The sequence below is a fragment of the Aquarana catesbeiana genome, linkage group LG07, assembly GCF_042186555.1.
Source record: "Aquarana catesbeiana isolate 2022-GZ linkage group LG07, ASM4218655v1, whole genome shotgun sequence".
Lineage (NCBI taxonomy): Eukaryota > Metazoa > Chordata > Amphibia > Anura > Ranidae > Aquarana > Aquarana catesbeiana.
The window spans coordinates 308,784,424-308,800,194 of NC_133330.1; the positions used below are offsets into that span (position 1 = coordinate 308,784,424).

General features: G+C 38.5%; 1 protein-coding gene across 23 annotated transcripts in view; it reads right to left on the bottom strand.

Annotated features, from left to right (window-relative positions):
• Nucleotides 1–15,771, bottom strand: part of ADGRL2 (adhesion G protein-coupled receptor L2) — a 297,985-nt gene that overhangs the window by 281,239 nt on the left and 975 nt on the right. The window contains exon 1 of one of the 23 annotated variants that reach the window (XM_073593656.1): nt 2,272–2,294. The exons of the other annotated variants lie outside the window; for them this stretch is intronic. The gene's annotated coding sequence lies outside the window, so the exon portion shown is untranslated. Of the gene's footprint in view, nt 1–2,271; nt 2,295–15,771 lie in introns of those variants that run through there. 23 annotated transcript variants of the gene reach the window in all.

The window sequence follows — 15,771 nt, forward strand, 5'->3', positions numbered from 1 at the left end:
AAAGAAAAATCTTGCAGCTGCCAAGGATAATTCAAAACCAATAAGGTGGGGGGGGGGGGGGGGGGGGGAATATGCATCGTAAAACTTTGAATCGGGTTATTTGTGCCTACCACAACACAAGCTGCTTTGAGTAGCATTTCGGTGATCTGAGTAAGTGCATTTTAATACAACTTGCAAATAGCCAGCACTCCCCTCCTAGTAAGACAAAATGAAATGGAAAAAGCACGCACTTAACGCCAAGGATTTAGACTTTCAGGAGATGATAAATGTAAGCTTTCGCAGAAGCTTTTAGATCCCGAAATGCCCCATTACGGTTATAGTTTATTTTATGTAAAATGCTAAATAAAAATTGTATTCTACGGAAGATTTGGCCAAAACTCGAAATAGCATGCAAGCAACTTACAGCTTAAAAACGATAATCTATAGATTAAAAAACAAGGCAGCAGCAGATAAAATTGCTTTAGGAAATGGAGAAAATGCCTAACTAACTAGAAGAACAGCATTAACAATACAGATATTTGGGAACCGAGAAAATGCATTTTAACTTTTTTTTTTCCTTCAACTTTTTTCTTTTCTCTTGCTCTGTTATCTGCTCAGAAAAAAAAAAAAGCTGAAGTTACACTCGTAAGTGGTTCTAAGTTCACAAGTTAAAAGGCTTTCAAAGGCAGACTTTCCAAGACAAGATTGCAGCAAAGCCAAGGCTTTTTTTTTTTTTTCCTCAGTTTTCTGGAGTTTGAAACGTTCATTAAAATTGCAATTCAAGACTGCAGCAAAGAGGGCAGAATTTTCCAAGACTTATCGTGAACCATCAAGCATCAACAGTTAAGTCTCTGAGGCCTGATTCTATGCAGTGGCAAAAAAAAAAAAACACAAAAACACAAACGATAAAAAAAATTCTGAACAGCACGAGACCCAAAAGCCACAAATGTTCTGTAACAAAAATAAAACCACACAACTATAGTTGGTGTCAGAGTTTCCAGGCAGAAAAAATGAGAGCTCAAAAGCCTGTAGGAGCAGCTTCTTTTAAACGCAGTATGCATGAACCCCAAAACATTTTCAGCCTCTTGTTATCAACATCAGCACATTATCTAGGCTGGGTTGACCAGGCTATGAAAGGAGCTTGCTCAAAAGTTACAATAACATGACCAGACAGAGAAGCAAACCAGAGATTCTGAAGTCAGCTCTTGGAGCTGATATGGACCCTTCAAGAAAAATCATTTAACTCCAGTTTGATGGATTCTGCACCTAGCAATGCTGAAAGGTGCAAATTTTCACTAAAAAGTCCAGTCTACACAGCTACTCCTATTGTCATTTTATTTATTCTATGAAGACATTTTATGGAATAGTTGACCAAATAAGAACCCATTTCGACTTGAACCATCTTCATTTTTTTCTCTCTAAGCTCATTAATCTGTAGGCGATTCCGCCAGCTACCAAATAAACAAAGGAAAATCTCAGCACTAAATCTGTAAGGTTAGACCACCCAAAACAAAAAGTAGTGGCTAAACAAACAAATAGATAAATCACAGTATCTGTTGAGAAGAATTTAAGACTGAATACACACATGGTAATGCCCTACCTTCCATGATCTTAAAAAAATAAATAATAATAATAAAAATTGTGTATATATATATATATATATATATATATATATAAATTAAATGGCACAAACCACACAAAAACTAGAAACACACTTTGCCACAAAAAAATCTCCTGAACTTCATTGTGGTCTATTGCCTTCACACAGAAAACTTTTCAGTGTTTCTACACTCCCCCCCCCCCCCCCCTCATTTCAAAAACCTTCCCAAACTTCTTAACAATCATGCACTGAATAATAAACAGTCTAAATAAAAATGAAATTTCTCAAAAAAAAAAAAAAAAAAACCCTTTTGTGTCCTCCATTAAATGTCTCCATCAGGACACTTTAATTTTTATGTTTTCTATAACAAGATATAGAAGAGGATTGACAGTCAAAAAAGATTGTTAAAAAAATAAAAATAATAAACACATCTAATCAAGAAATCCAAATAAAATGCTAACCCAGTTCTTTGCAAATTACTGAGATATTTCATAAAACGTTGCAGAGAGCTCTTTCCACAAGCCTTTCCCTGTCTTATATAGAGCACAAATCTGTACTGGCAGCTCGACCTTTACACAAAAATTATACCACCAGAGAGGAAAATGAAGGGAAAAAAAAAAAAACGCTGTTTAAAGTCAACACTGATTCCACCCCACACTATTAAAAGAAAAGAGGACTTTCACAAGATGTACCTGTTGGGTGCAACAGCAGTAAGAAGGCTTCCAAGAAAGGCAGGAGAAGATGGTAAATTGCATAGTAGCTGGGAACCTCTGCTACAACAGGAAGCAGAGTAATTAGAAGTGAATCCCAGACAAGTACAAGACGAAAAAGCTCCCCCTCCTTAAAACATCACCAAACAGCCAAGAAGAAAAAAAAAAAAAAAAAAAAAAAAACACAGCACTTACTGCAGTGCTAGAGATATAACAGGAACCAAGTAGCAAAGGCACCTAAAAATTACAGAGGGCGCCTAACTTTTCCAGGTTTACTGAACACATACAAAGAATACCTACTGCACCTATTACTGACACATAATAGAGGGCAAGGTAGCGAAGGTACTAAAATGTAATCTTATATATTATGCATATAGTGCTACCACCTTGCACATCATCTAAAACAACTAGAACGTGAACTCTATAACCTGGGGTGAGAAAGGATGGCTACTAATGAGAAAAAAAAATTTTTCCATTGGTAGCTTTTCTTTTTTTCACTCAGGTTTATAGGGTTTCTGATTTATATAGTGCCAACCTTTCCATGTTGAAGTACAAAGTTGGGACATACAAGGTGTTATAACATCAATTTACTAAATACATAAACCACTATCTTTTTCTTTTTTTTTGGAGGGAGGGTGGGTTAGAAAAAAAAAAGGAAGTAGTAAATATTTCTCTCTTTTTTTGCTTTAGCTAAATAAAATATTAAATAGATAATTTCTGTGTGTTACAAATACACCATTACTAAGGATTAAAAATAAAATTATATAGATATACATACATATCTAGAGAGAGAGAGAGAGAGAGAGAGAGCTCTCTATATATATATATATTATATCTAATTTTATTTACTTTTAATCCTTAGTAATAGTGTATTTGTAACACACGAAAATGATTATAGATAGATATATTCTTAACAATGTGTTAAAAAAATAAAAGAAGAAAAAACAAAAATTATGTATTTTTATCCAGATGTTCCACTAGAGGTGGAAATCCTGTTCAAATCAGCTTAAATCAACCAATTTTGACTTTTGATTTTTTTTTTTTTTTTTTATGGTGGGGGGGGGGGGCTAACTTTAATAGTTATGACCTTTATTAACCAACTGCTTTAAAAAGTTTCAGCTCCCCTGTGTATAGGGATCTATCCCTATATAAAAAGTAGGGCTCTTAACCCTTTCCACGCCTCATCCTATGGCGTCCATGAAATGGCCATCTTGGAACAGCACGTACAGTAAGTGATCATACATAGGGACACGAGTGACAATAAGCAGCTGGGTAACGGGTTAATAAATCAGAGGAGCAGGAAAGCTAAGCAGCTTAGGATAGATTACTCGTACGGAGCGATAAAGCGCACATATGCAAATAGGTGATGTTTTTGTTTGTTCAAAACCACTGTGTGCCAATCAAGTGAAAGGATGGGGAACCACAATCCCCCCTCCCTTCCTTTTCTGTAAATAAGTACAACTGAAAAACAGAACTGTGACTATAAAACAAACAAAAACATAAAAGAAAAAATAAATAAATAAGTAAAAAAAATAAAAAGGAACACTGCATTATGCATAGCTTATTTCAACAAAGCAAAAAGCTTAAAAAAAATAAATAAAAGAAAGTGTATTCGACACTTGTCATAGAACGTTCTTAGCAATGGGTGACAGTTATGCTGTCGTCTCTATCAAGAAAAAAAAATGGTCTGAAGTGTTGATTGATAAGAAATAACCGAGACAGAACACAACGAGCCACTGGAAAAATGACATGAAACAAGTTATCAAGGGCTTTTTTTTTTTTTCTTACCAATCTCAACAAGGCTTTTCTCATGTGAAAGCTCCTTTTCCAACTATCTGAATTATACCAGAAAAAAAACCTGAAGAAACTAAAAACAAAAAATCTTGGAATCGGCTAGTAAGAAAAAAAAAAAAATAAAAATAAAAGAAACCCTTGAAATGACTTGGACATGTCTTGGCGCCAAAATGTTTATAATTAAAAAAAGAGACAGCAGCGACGGAAACACTGGGCACATTGACAGTCACATTACGATGAAAAGGATAAAATAATAAAAAAAATTATACATCTGATCATTGCAATTGTTAAATTTACTCAAGACCCAATCAGTAGAAGTAAAAATAGCAACAGTTTATATACAAGTGAGAAAAAAAAAAAAAAACACACTTACAAATTTTCAGTCTGGGTGCAGGAAGTGCAAATTTAGAAGTCCTAATTTTTTGGCACCTTGAGGTTTTTGTCAGTGGAGTGTAGAGTGCTGAAGAGTGGTTGCATAGACAAGGAAGGGGAGGAGTTCCAGAAAGGCATGGGAGTACCAGCTGCTATAGATCACACCAGCACATGAGCAATGAAATCATTAAAAAAAAAAAAAAAATAATAATAATAATTACAGGTATTTGTGCTGAAAAAAAAAACAACGTTTCAAGTTCTAGAGTTTTAAACCCCACCGAAATTTTAAAAATATATAAAATAAAAAGGGTCCTGTTTAATAAACCATTTTTTTATTCCAGTTTTTATTTAAAGGCATTTTTGTAAGTGTAATTAAATACAGAAAAGTAACAAAGGCATATCAGTGTAGGATCACAACACCACCATGTTATACAAAGCTGCCATGATGGATTTTTTAATCAACTTGTGAAGATACACCTTCCCTCAGCTGTGTTACAAAACCGTGTCCCCTTGAAAACATAACTCCCAAAAGAGTTTCTGAATTGCAAGTATCAGCCTCAAGGTAGAGGGGAACCCCATCAATAATGGAGAATAAGGTCCATTTACCAGCCCCGTTTCAGACCCAATCCCCTTACATGCTGTAAAAACAACCACCAAATGGTCCAACAGGGCCCTATCTCCACCCCCTGCACACCCCATAGAACAAAAGCATAAGGCAATCCATGATTAATGTGTTTGTAGACACAGAAAAATGTGACATCCGGAAGATCAGACCCAAAATATACCCTATGGCAAGAGCAAGACGAAGACGTTGATCTATTTAAACTGACTTTCGTCCTTTGTACTTGACCGGTTTCCCTGGAAATTCAAGCGCGCTGGCTTTCCTGACCTGGGAGTGACAGAACGAATGTCTAAGAGTCACAGGACCTGCCCTCTCGAGCCCGGATGGTCACGGTGGCAAAATGGAGCGAGATCCGATGCGTTTGAAGATGCCATGACATAAAGCAGGTGCCTGAGCACTTCACGCGACGTCAATTTAAAAATATAAATTAAAAAAAAAAAAAAAAGCAGGTGCACAGAAGCAAAAGCAAAAAGTCCTCACACACAAAAAAAACAGCCTTCTAACTCTCTCCGGGAAAGAATATATTATATAGAAAAAAAAAGCATAACAAATAACATACTGGGAAAGGAACGAGAGCTTAATGCAGAGAGTGACAGCCTATTCATTTCTACAGGCCGGAACAAAAATCTAAGAAATACTGAACCAAATTGAGAATCTGACAAGTTCTTCTGAGCAGTAATTATGTTTTATCTTTTGTGCGAGTCAAGAATATCTGTTAAAGGATTTGCATTTGTTTTACGGTGCAAGGCAAAAAAAAAAAAGCCAAGATTCTCAGAGTACCTTCTACCCAGTTGGACCTGTACCTTTTTAATGGACAGAGTTTAAGCAAATCGGCATAACTAGGAAATTTTAAGGTCATGGGCAGGTACTGGAAATATTACAACTTACTTAATAAAGCCGTGCCAAGGCGACATGGCAATTCAGAATGCCATAGATGCTGGATTTCAGCTACTGGAGTTGAAGACTTGAATAAGCCCTAGCTACTTTTAACACAAGCCCAACACACAGACTGGGGGTGCCAAGACAAAAAGGTAAGGAGACTTCTACCACTGATGGAAGAAAAAAAAAAAAAAAAAAAAAAAAAAAGCCATGTAAATTGGGTCTTCCCTACTTGAATAAGCCTCTAGTTCCTTCTAACACAAGCCCAAAAGACGTACTAGGGGTGCCAAGTCGAAGAAGAGGCTTCTACCACTGGTGAAAAAAAATCAAATGCTATGTTTCCCCTACTTGAATAAGCCCTAGTTCCTTCTAACACAAGACCAAAAGATGGGCTGAGGGTGCCAAAACCAATGAGAGGCTTCTACCACTGGTGGAAAAAAAAAAATCAAATGCTATGTAAATCGTGTTTTCCCTACTTGAATAAGCCCCAATTCCTTCTAACACAAGCCCAAAGGATGGACTGGGGGTGCCAAGAAGGAGAGGAGAATCCTACCACTGGTGGGTAAAAAAAAATCAAATGCTATGTAAATCGAGAATTCCCTACTTGAACGAGCCCCAGTTCCTTCTAACACAAGCCCAAAAGACGGACTGGGGGTGCCAAAACAAAAGAGGGGACATCTACTAGTGGTGGAAAAAAAAAATCAAATGCTATGTAAACTGGGTCTTCCCGACTTAGCTACTGTACCCCGCTAGCCATCGACAAAACTGTAAGCCAATGGTATCATTCTAAATCCAAACTTCTGCTTGGCTATTCAAATGATAAAATATATATAAAATAGTAAAGTCAATTGATTACTGGAGAAAAAGAACTACAAATACTAGTCTCTGAAGACCAAAACCATGACTTTATAAAAATATACCTCGCTATAAATAGAACATATTTAGGTCTATGGAGTCAGTAGACTTAGCTTAGCCAATAAAACAGAAGAGAAGAGTGCAGCACTCAATCAGAATGTACCTTGTGCTGGACTAGGAATACGTAATTGAATTTTGATTGGTTGGAATGGATCAGCACACTTTGCTGCTAGCATCATTTACTGGATAAGAAAATGGGCTACATGCTGAGGTTGATTTACTAAAAGAAGATAGGCTGTTACTCTTAGCAAAGTTATTTTATTTATTTTTTACTAAACTTACTAAAGTAGTAGAGCGTGTTCACTTGGCAAAGTCATTTTTCATTTTGTATGGGAATTTTCCCTTAGCCAAAAGATGTGAAGCTCTACTGAAGTAAGCCATCCAATCATGCGCAAGCACAAAAAAATTTTAAGCTCTCATGCGTACGATTGGGTATCCTTAGCTGTAGTGAAAAATTGCTAGTGAAAATCCCCATGCAAGATGAAAAAAAAATCACTTAGAAAAGTAAACATACTCAATTTCAAAACCACTATGAGTCGCCAACTGTCCCAATACAGTTTGCCTCAACCTCCAAATAATGGGAAAAAAAAAAAAAAAAAAAAAAAGGAAGGACAGCTTGCAAGAATCCAAAAGATTTGCTAATATTGCAAATTAATTTTTCTTAAACATTCGAGCTGATGACCAATCAGACTCAAAACAGTCCTTTACTTTCACCTAGTGGTCAACCTTCGTTGCACTAAGCTTCCAGTTAGCCGCCACCAAACAGCTTCAAAAAGCATGAAAAACAAAAATTCGTACTATGGTAAAGGCACCAAACGAGACCACCGTACTGCAATCCACCGAAGACTTTCTAGTAAATGCAATCGTGAGTCATTTTCTTCTTCGCTCGGTAACTTGAAATTAAAGATAAAAATATCTATGGCTGGAACACAAACTGATTAATTTAAGTCAAGAAAAAAAAAAAAAAAAAAAAGAAGAAAAAATAAAAAAAAGCAGAGGAGCCTGTCATAATTCTCAGAAAATGAATCAGGTCGTTTGCACAATGCTACATTGTTGGTAGGGACCGTGGCTGCTCGAGTTTCATCCAGGATTGCCAACCTACCAATGGCAAGCAGAGCGCTACAAGAAGTGTGTTCATTGTTTATGGCATGTCATTATTCCGCTTTTCCTGTAATTATCCAGGCAGCCTTACATAAAACAAAACAAACCTTGAACTTTTAATTTATCTCTGTAAACCAGCCTTATACAGCAACTTGAAAAGCTGGGAACTATAAATAATATTATATATATATATATATTTTCCTAAATTAGATACACACACACACACAAGTATGCCCCATTATAAGGAACACATATATACATACACATATATATATATATATATATATATATATATACACACACATATATATATATATATATATATATATATATATATATATATATATATATATATATATATATATATATATATATATATATATATATATATATATATATATATATATATATACACACACACACATTATATATATATATATATATATATATATATATTTTATACACACATACACACACACACACACACACACAATAGAAATACATAAAACATACACACGAAACATACTATGCTACTAGAAGTTTATGTTATTTTTACGCACATACAGCTGCTATGAGTACTATTTTTTTGTAAAATTGCGCCTAGGGGGGGAAATAAAAAAAAAAAAAAAGCAAAAAAAAAAAATACTAGCCAAATACTAGCCAAACGAGCCACAAACTTCTGATTACTGTGCTTCAGATGATTTTTTTTTTTATTATTATGTTTATGTAATAAATTAAAAAAAAGAATAATAAAAAAAAAAAAGTGATCAACCTAATAGCATCATATGCAAGTGTACGAAAGTCCCTCTTCCTCCAAAGGCCGAACTGTTAACCAACTATATTCACACATAGTAGGGAATTGTCCCTGGAAATCATTTCAAGAGATTGTTTGCAGTGCACTAAACAAGTTGGATGCATTTAAACAGCCACCAGTCCACAAGAGTTAAATGAAAATGGACGTTCAGGACATGCAAAACAATCCTATAGCAAAACAAAAACTCAGAACCAAAAGGTCTGGCAAAAAACGAAAACAAACATGAGGCGTATTGGTGACCCAACTGTAAATAAACCTGTAACGAGTGTATTGTGTGCCTAGTCAAACCAGAAAACTCCCATTCAAAGTGGCCCTGCTTAAATGAAAGGTGTCTAGGAGTCAGAAAAAGAATGTGTAGCTTGTAAAGAGCATTGAAGCCAACAGAAAACAAATCAGATCTACGAAAAGAAATACCACGGTCGTAAATTAGAGACGTGGGGAAAAAAAAGGAGAAGGAGGATCTGTGGTATTGACATCTTGGAAGGAAAATACTATGAAAATATGATGTGCAGGTTCAGAGGGCAGCAGTTAAAGTCATCCAAGGCTTGGAACATGAGGGGTTAAGGCAAGGTTGGTCAGGAGGAAACTAGCCAGCTTATCAGATGTGGCCTTTTCCAACTGCTATGCAAATGTTGGCTCCTGGACACCAAAAAAAAAAAAAAAAAAAAAAAAAAGAAATGCAAAAAAGCCGGCCACCAAGAAAAAAAAAAAAAGTGGTGGGAAACACCCAGAAAGTCTGTTAATGTATCAGATCATTGTTAAAATTACAGCAATAAAAGTCAAACTGTGCAAAGACTTGCAGGGCTGGATGGAGAGATCAGTATCACAGAACTTGTTCCTGCACTCTTTGGGAGGCAAGACTTGCTTCTTTGAAGTTAAATCATTAATAAAAGTCAGCCAGCCAAACCCTTTAAGAGGCTTTTTTATTATGGAAAGTTCAAGTTAAAACTTGACGTATTTGGTTCCTCTCCTGCTTACCTGGTCTGACTTTCCAAAACGAGTAGGGATAAACTCAGGTCCAACCTGTCCAATCCACCTAAAGCTCCCCCCCCCCCCCTCCCTTGCGCAGCAGGCTATCAAAACCAATTGAGAACCCCATGAAAATGCCCCTACCTGTGTCAACTGCAAACAGAATCCAACCTTGTTTATTCATGGTGACCATCAAAGGATTATTCAACCAAGCCAACTGCAATAACCCATAGCAACCTCCTTTTCCTTGCTTTGGCAGCTCTACACCAATAGGTCAAATTTCAACGGTTGCCATGACCGAGATGGTGATGCAAGTCAATCTGGTCCTATCAAGTCTTGCAGGACATCAACTATGCATGGACAGTATGAGATCTTTAAAGAAGGGTTCACACAGCTGGGGTTGCCTGTATGTTTTTAGTGTCACTGTTCTAGCCCCAGCAAGCCTTTAGATAGCACTGTGAAAAACATTGGCGGTATATAAAATCGATAAGAACCCAGTTGACAGCAATTTAGGTGCCAAGATAGCAATCACATCAACGCCTCCCTTTAAACTCAAACAACTTAAACATTTAAAGCTAAAATCTAGCAAAAAAGAGTAGCAATTTAAAACACAAATCTTGGCATGCACTGTGCCTAATGACAAAGTTTAGTCTGCTACAATAAATCGTGATCCCCCCCCCCCATGAATTCCATTGAAAAGAATCCTATAAACTGGAAGGCCAGGCCCTTTACAAGAAAACAACTATCCATTTCATGTTTAAAAAATTCTGCTAGCCATCCATAAATTCATTTAGACTCAGAAAACAAACTATGGACAAAGTTTTAATACCTCTCAAATTCTCAACTTACAGTAATAAAACAGATAGCGTGTAAGACAGACTATAGATCGGGTAGCAGGAAATATCACTTTTGGCAAGGAGAGTCAAAACAAAATGGCTTTGCTCTGAAACCTTTGCCTAACTGGAGAACGATGGGGGGAAAGAAAAAAAAAGAAAACGAAGGCCCAGAAGAGTGAGGTCTGGGTTATTTTGTGCGTCTCCAGTCTGCACCAATTGATTTTTAATATTTTGTAATGAAATACAAAAGCTGGAACTCCTGGTTAAAATGCACACTACAAATTCTATTTAATATGATCCAGCGAGGGGGGGGGGGTAATTGCACTATTAAATGCAAAAAGCAGCAGAGCAGGAGTTAAAAAAATCTTTACGATCGACTGGGCTTTTTTTTTCCTTAATAAGTTTGCCGGTATGCAAAGAAAAAAGAAAATGCAAGATGGTAATTATATCTGCTGCGTACAGATGCATCATTATATAGTAGGCTTAGATGGGCACTGGAAACGTTCTGTATGGCCATCACCCAATGCCACCACACTAGTGAAATGGTCACGATATGGCAATAATCATAATAATTGCGACAGTTGGCCAAATTTTGGACTTGCTTTTGGTTTCTAACTCAACTACGTAGGAGATTTTTTTTAAATGAAGCATGAGGTTAACCTCTTGCAGACAGATTCCTTGACTAGACCAAGGTGTAGAAAACAAGGCATCAAGGGGTTAAGCTTGTACAACAAAGATTAAAATTATCCTCAACTTGTCAACAAATTAAAGAAAAAATTAGTGGCCGAATGGACTTTCTTTTGGTTTCTAACTCAACTACGTAGGAACATTTTGAATTGCTTGTAGGCATGGAGTTAACCTCTTGTAGACAGGTTCATTGAGTGGACCATGGTGTAAAAGACAAGGCATCAAGGGGTTAAGCTTGAACATCAAAGGATTAAAATTATCCTCAATTGGTCTAAAAAAAAAAAAAAAAAGAGAAAAAAAAAAAAGGTGGCCAGATTTTGGACTCTATTTTGGTTTCTAAATCAACTATGTATGTGAATTTTGAAATGCTTGGAAGCATGAGGTTAACCTCTTGTAGGCAGGTTCATTGACTAGATCATGTTGTAGAAGACAATGCATTGAGGAGTTAAGCTCAAACAAAGATTTCAATTCTCAATTGGTCTAAACATTTAAAAAAAAGTAAGAAGAAAAAATGTGGCCAAATTGCGTACTCTTGGTTTCTAACTCAATTGAAATGCTTGGAAGCATAAGGTTAACCTCTTGTGGACAGGTTCATTGACTAGACCATGGTGTAGAAGACAAGGCACCAAGGGGTTAAGGAGGTAAGGAAAAGGAACAGCATCCACCATTCCAGAGGCTCAAGCTGAAACCCATAGTAACTAAATATCATCTTGAACCGGGATTGTCATCTATGGGCTACCACGAAGGCTTGCCCACCAAACACAAGGCCAAAGCAAACTAGATTTCTCGAGTTGAAAAAAAAAAAAAACAAATCCTTTTTTCTTAAGGCCAAAACAGACTCCATGCATCGGATTCTAAAAAAAGGTCACTTTTCATGAGCTCCCCACACAGCACAAAACAGATTAGCTCTTTTCAAGGGCTCTGTCCCAAAATGTTTCTTGGTCAACACGACTACAAAAACAGCAGACGCTTCAATTCAACCGACCATCGTGCAATCAGCACCCCCCCCTCCTTCCTTTCTATCCATCTCTCCCCCCACCCCGTGCCCCTTTGGGCCTCAATTCAGCCAGAGAAATTTGAGGCAGGCTAAAGTTTTCTCAAATGAGAGAAAGAGCTGGGTAAAGCTTTGATATGGTAATGGACCCCTTCAAAACCGTAAGAATTCACACTTGCATTAATTCAAACAATTTGTGCAGAGTGATGTGAAATGGCACCTCTTATAGTAGCAGGCAACAAAAGAGGAGGGGGGATTGAGGGAAAGAGAAGAAAAGAAAGAAAAAAAAGAAAAAAAAAAAAAAAAAGGAAAGCAAAAAACCAAACAAGAGGGCATTTGTTCTGCAAGAACCTTCTTGTGTGCCCTGGGATATTTATGTGAAAATTAAAAAAAAAAAAGGAGGCACACACCTGAACATAAGCATAGAGGGGTGCTGGCAATGGGTGCAGTCCATTCACAGCATCGACAGGCACACATAATATCCATCAGTTAGGAAATGTGCTGAGGATAACACCTCCAAGCCTCTGTGCGCCCCCCCCCCCCAACCCCCCGGCTGCAGCTGTCCAAAACCTTGCATATGTTGCTAAGCTATTCTGCTTCTCTTTTTCACAAGCCCATGCCACAAGGGGTCAGGTAACATTTACGAATTGCAGGAGAGCATCAGTAACTGGAGGCACAATGGGTTCTGGGAGCTTGAGGGCCACCGTGAACGCCACTCATGGTGATCACATGCAGGAAATGCAGAGAACCCCCCCCTTTTTTACGTCAGGACGAGGGGGTGAAGAACCAGAAATAAATGCATAATCCTAGCAGTTGGCTCCCTATGTTTTGTAGCTTCCACCATAGGCCGGGAATTATTAAAAAAAAAAAAAAAAAAAATTCTACCTTAGGGAGGTTTTCCAAAAAGGCATCCGACCCCGGACAGTTACTGAGCAGTACCGGAAGCCTATGGGAAAGTTCGGGAGCTTAGCCCCCCAGATTGTGTCTGGCTGGTTGGCAACCCAGAACAAAAGAAGCCCGCATCTAATTGTTGCCATTCATACCAGCTCCAGGGGCCACTTCACATCTGGCTGCATTTTCATGTAACCTCTCTGCTTGTCCCAAGATACAGCCGCCTTCCCTCCCCCAACCTCTAGCAGACCCCCAGTCCTGCAAGACCCCCCCCCCCCTTTTACTTCCCTGCCCACCCTAGCTACATGCTCTATGAAATAAAATAAAGGACTACACACACACACACACATAAATGCAAACACAAGCCATGTAGGACACACAAAGGGGTTACTGCATGTCTGCAACCACCCGATTCACAAATCCCATGGCTGAGCCCCCCCCCTTTTTTTTTTTTCTAAGAGGGCGCATGGATAATCCTGGGAACCACACTGCCCTCTTTGGGCACGCCAAGAGGTCTTCTACCCCACCGCTAGGTATATAAATGTTATTTACAAGGGGCCCTCGTTGCCTAGGGCCAGGTCACCTTTGGAAAAATGCGTCTAGAGATCCTATTAGGTTACATGCGGGGGGAGTGCTGGGTGACCCTGCTGGGTGACTAGGACACCGCAGTGCACAGCGGCAGAAGGCAGCTCAGCCTCTTGTCTTCTAGTAGGTGAGCCCTGGGAAAGGATCAGAACAATCCCCTCCAGGGATATGGGTTGGGAAGCAGATCGCTTAGCAATCCCGGCTTTGAAATTAAAAGAAAAAAAAACATTACACCAGTTGAACCTCTGAGCTGCAGGAATAATGGAAGTTTGCAGAGCTCGGCGCATGATGCACACACAGCCTGACAAAGTAGAGAAAAAAAAAAAAAAAAAACTACGAGCTTAGCTAGAGAGAAAGCAGGATCCTGCAGTCACTATACAGCAGCCTTTCTCAACTAGGGTTCCACCGAAGGTTGTTAAGGGTTGCAATGGTGGATCAACTCCTACCTATACTGGCCATCTAGGTATAGGGGCAATTTTCAAAGAATATGCAACGTTAAGAGGTCCCTTCTACAGTGGCCATCAATGTACGGGGACATTTTTCAAATGACAGCCAACGTAAGGGGCCACTTCTACACTGGCCTTCAATGTACGAGGGACAATTCTGAAACAGATACCCAATGTAACAGGTCACCTCTACAATATCCATCAATGTATGAGGGACAATGTTCAGATCTCCAACGTAAGGGGCCCCTTCTACATTAGCCATTGATGTACAGGTACATTTTTAATGGACATCTAACATATGGGGTCACTTCTACAATGACCATCAATGTATGGGGGACATTTCTTAGCAGACCTCCAACATAAGGGGTCACTTGTACACTGCCCATCAACATATGGGGACTTTTCTCAATGGTCAAACATAAGGGGTCACATCTACAGTGACCATTAATCTATGAGGGACATTTCTCAACAGACATCCAACATAAGGGGTCAATCCTACAATGACTATCAATGCAAGGTGGCACTTTTCATTGGACTTGGGCTGTGAACAGTGGTCTCTCTAGGTATCACAGGTAATATGACCATTAATGTATGGGGCAAATTTCCAATTCTATCCAACGTAATAGGTCAGTTCGATGTTGACCATCAATGCAAGGGGGCACTTTGCAAGATAACTTCCTTGAGCAAAGGTGGACCTTTGTCTCCTACCTAACCAAACATCAATGTAAGAGGGCACTTTTCCTACCTAACCATCACTGTAAGGTGGCACATTTCCTACCTAACCATCAATGTATGGGGGGCACTTTTCAAGGGAACTTCCTTAGCAATGGTGGATGATCTTGATCTACCTATGCTAACCATCAATGGATGTTGGCAATTTTCCAATGACATCCAAAACCAGGGGTCACGACTACACTGACCATCAATGTAATGAGTCACCAATGTTAGGGGGTACTTTTTACCAAACCTTCCTTAAGCAATGGTGGATGTTGATCTTCCACCTACACCAACCACGAGGGTATGGGGGCAATTTTTGACTTCCATCCAACATAAGGGGTTTGCCTTCCACAATGACAATTTACATACGGGGCAATTTTCAACCTGCATCAGACTAGTTCCTTCTTCGCTGACCATTAAAGTATGGGGGCAATTTCCACAGGTATCTAACAAGTCCCTTCTACACCAACCATTAAGGTATGGGGCAATTTCCACCGGCATCCAATGAGTTCCTTCTACACCGACCATTAAGGTATGGGGCAATTTCCACCAGCATCCAATTAGTTCCTTCTACACTGACCATTAACGTATGAGGGCAATTTCCACCGGCATCCAATGGGTTCCTTCTACACTGACCATTAATGTATGAGGGCAATTTCCACCGGCATCCGAGTCCCATCTACACTGACCATTAACGTATGGGGGCAATTTTCACTGCCATCCAATAACTCACTTCTACACTGACCAACAACATATGGAGGCAAATTTACCATGAATATAAGGAGGACCTTGGCCACCACATTGTTTTCTGCCCATTATTTATTATAATTGAAAGTAATTTTGTCCTGTAGAGCAAGACA